The 3933-nt window shown below is 41.7% G+C and overlaps 1 long non-coding RNA gene across 1 annotated transcript; it reads right to left on the minus strand.

The window, feature by feature from the left end:
- Positions 1 to 264: 264 nt before the first annotated feature.
- On the minus strand, positions 265 to 3659 carry LOC135373064 (uncharacterized). Its single transcript, XR_010416251.1, has 4 exons — positions 3578 to 3659; positions 3369 to 3480; positions 2803 to 2885; positions 265 to 350 (listed from the first exon to the last, which is right to left on the minus strand). It is a non-coding gene; the product is annotated as an uncharacterized LOC135373064 (long non-coding RNA).
- Positions 3660 to 3933: the final 274 nt, after the last annotated feature.

Here is a 3933-nt window from a genome sequence, read left to right on the forward strand (position 1 = left end):
CGGGGGGGGATGCAGGGCTCACTACAAGTCAGTTAAAGTAGCAAATGTTTTAGATGTTCGAAGCATCCACAAGCTCTTTTCCGTAACTGTTGAAAAAATTGATCCACGGGGCTTCTTCCACGGGCCACTCACTTTCAGGCACCGCTCTTCCAGGCTTCAAAATGTACGGTGCGGCTTTGCACTGTAGACAATATGAATTAACCAATAGCTGCAAGAATGGCAGCCAAGCCCTCTTGAAGGTAGATGGTTCTGAGAAGGCACTAGTCGCCGACATAGAGGTCCATATGCTCCGCTTCTTCAATGCTGCTCCCAGTGAACATGATGCACGGTGTCACCGGCACAGGTGTATCCTATGAAAGGGGAAACACAGGTTTAGGAATGCGTATGGTGGGAATAGTGTGGCCTTGAACATTGGATAGAATTGTAGTACACAAATATATGACCCCGTCCTTCTTTCACTGCTCAGGGAATTTGCATAACAATTTAAGAACTGTTATCATCTAGGACAAATGTTGTCTGAGATGTTCATACAGTTCCCATATGCAAAGAGACTGTGCCTTCCAAATGGAAACACTGCCTCAAGTGCATACTTGTACGACTGTTGTGTAATTACTACAGGTTTTCTCGCTCATTTTAATCCACTGGTCACTCTCTTTCATCCAAGTGCTACCCAAGTTAATCCATTGGACAACCAAAATAATCCAAACACCAACCAATTTAATGTAAACGCTACGTAGTCTAATACGAGCAACATGTGTAAAGGTATTCTGTGTTATTCCGTCATGTTAACTGTAATGACTGAGACTTTCATGGTTACGCCAATGTATCACAAGTTTATGAATACTGATCCAACAACCCCTGGTTTTTGCATGTTATGCGGTGTTTATGACTGCTTTTTGTCATTATGACTATTTTCATGATATGGTGCCATGAATTGCTTTTAAGGGACTACCACTGCTTCAAACAGTGTCATACAGTGTTTTGTGACTAACGACGGTCATTATAACATTCCATAAGTACTTTCATGATATGTACCATGAAACAATGTTATGGGACTACCACGGCTTCAAACGCTGCCATATATTGTTTTACGATTACAGTTGTCCATTATGACAATCTATGACTATTTTCATAATGCGGGTCATGACTCTATGCAGCTATACTGCTCCTTCACACAGTGTCACGCACTTTTTTATGACTGCTGATGTTAGTAGATGGTCATAAAACACTGCATGACATGATCTGAAGAAGCTGCGTTGCATTGAGTCAGGCCATTGTGATATGAAAATATCATGAAATGTCATAATGACTGTTGGTAGTCATAAACGCTATATGACACTGTGTGAAGCAGCAATAGCCCCATAACGACGTTTCATGACACAGAACCATGAAAATGGCCATTGAATATCATAACAGCCGTCTGAAGTCATAAAACACTTACAACACGGCATGGAAAACGGTGTTCGGACAAAGCATAGTCATGACCCAATTCATGAATAAACTCATGGAGTGTCATAACAACCATTGATAGTCAGAAAAGAGCTATGACACTGAAGCAACAGTAGTCCCATAAAACTGATTCGTGGCGGCACATACGAAAATAGTCATGGAATGTCATAATGACCGTCAGTAGTCACAGAACACATATATGACACTGTTTGGACCTGCAGTAGTCCCATAAAATTGATTCATGGTATGTCATTCAAATAGTATGGAACGTGATAATGACCATCCATAGTCATAAAACACTGTATCGCACTGTTTGAAAGAGTGGTAGTCCCATAACATTGATTCGGTACACATATCATGAAAATAGTCATGGAATGTGATAATGAGCATCGGTACTCATAAAACACTATCACACTGTTCGACGCAGCGCTAGTCCCATAAAATCGATTCATGACACATGGCATGGAAATGGTCATGGAATGTCAATATGACCGTCGACAGTCATAAAACACTCTATGACACTGTTTGAAGCAACAGTAATCCGATATAATAAATTATTGGAACAAATCCTGAAATAGTCATGAAAACTCATAACGGCAAAAAGCAGTCATAAGACACTGCAAAAGCCAGGGGTTGACAGATCAGGTGTTAAACTCAGGATACATTAACAGAACGGGTATCAGGTACATTGGCATAATCACAAAACTCTTAGTCATGTCTATTTCCATGAAGGAATATATTTACACACGTTGCTTGGATTAAATCGGGTAGTGTTTGGATTAAATTGGTTGGTGTTTTTTATTAATGTGGTGGACCAGTGGGTTAAATTGGGTAACGCATGGATTAAAATGTGCGGGAAAACCTGTAGAGGAGCAAAGATATCAAAAAAATTTCCACATATATCATTATCGAGATTGGATAAAAATATTGATTAATTATCGAGATTCGATAAAAATATTGATGAACACAATCTTACATCGATATTGGAAATTGTTAGTATATCGATATGTAAGTGGACATTCAATGAAAAATATCGGTACCAGATCTACAGCTTTTGAGATACTTGTGCGACGTCATCAGCCTTCAAATAAATTGCACTTGTACGTTGCGCTTAGTTGGGCATAACCATGCCTTATCGACCTTCTACCTCTAAGACATCTGTCTCTGAACCGACAAAACGTCAATATTTATATACATAGCTTATCTATTTCAATATCGATAAAAATAGTGATAGATATTCTCTTACACGACCCAGTAATTCAATTACCATGAGATTCACTGGTACCACTGCGTACTCTCTAAATTTACCAAATTGCAGGACTATGATCATGATTATAAGTGGAATATACTTACATAATGCACAAACATGTTCTTTATTGCTTCGGAACCCTTCACACACGAACCCAGTATTCGCAGGGCGTGGACAGCAAGGAGGTCTGTAAAAGCCCCAACAGGGAACACAACTTACTGTTTTCAGTAACTTTACATGTAAATATACTCCCAATTTGAATTTTTACGGTTTTCAACGAGAAAACACCAAGTGCACACAGCACAGCAGATATGTACCCAATACACACTGATTTTCCAACAGAAAACAATAGCTTTTGCTTGATAGGCAACACTTCAGTGCTCGACGTCTTCCCCTTGAATCCTACTGTTCACCATGAACTACCAGCATGAATTACCAGAAGGGAGCCTGACATTCCTTTTCTGCACAATGTCGAACAATGCCGTGGCGAGAGAAAAGGAACATGACATTGGCGACGACAACGACGCGCAATTTTAAGTTTCCAAACAAGCTATTTCAACACGTGGTAGCGGGCTCCGAGGGACGCATGAGAGTCTGAGCAACACTACTATTATATGATCACAATATAGCTTAAATTGCAGAGATAGGATAACAGTCGACTCATACGTACTGAATCCTTCGAGCGTTCCTGGCGGTGAGGTTGCAAGACGGGTACTGTCGCCGTATGCATTATCTCATCGCCCTCCGCGAATTCAACACCCACTGAAGTCGCTATCCCGAACCTAGAGGTGACAGCAATGCTGTTACTAAGTCATCACAACGCTCTGCATGTGTAGTTCTGTGTTCTACTTCAAGCGTATGGCACAAGAAGCAACATACCTGAATCCTGTCAGTGGCGTTCACGTATGACGCCAAAATTCTCGAAGCCGAGATAGCACTCCTCAAAGCAGTTGGAGTGTCCGCTTCAAGCAGGCACTTTTGTCTAATGTCCGCATGAAGCACCACAACTAGGCACGCTACGTCTGTCATCTTTGCTGAAAAACAAGCTCTATCTCACTGTAACGGACGCGGCCTCACCATACCTCACGAACCAAAACGAACGCCGCGCCGACGGCCTTGACTTGGCTTGGCTTGCCGCCCACCGACTCCAACGTGCGTCGGTCCCCTGGCGGGGTTTTCCGCCAGGGGACCGACGCCTGTTTACCTCTTGGAAAAAAGAAAAATAACCAAACGAA

Source organism: Ornithodoros turicata, unplaced genomic scaffold (genome assembly GCF_037126465.1).
Source record: "Ornithodoros turicata isolate Travis unplaced genomic scaffold, ASM3712646v1 Chromosome20, whole genome shotgun sequence".
Classification (NCBI taxonomy): Eukaryota; Metazoa; Arthropoda; class Arachnida; order Ixodida; family Argasidae; genus Ornithodoros; species Ornithodoros turicata.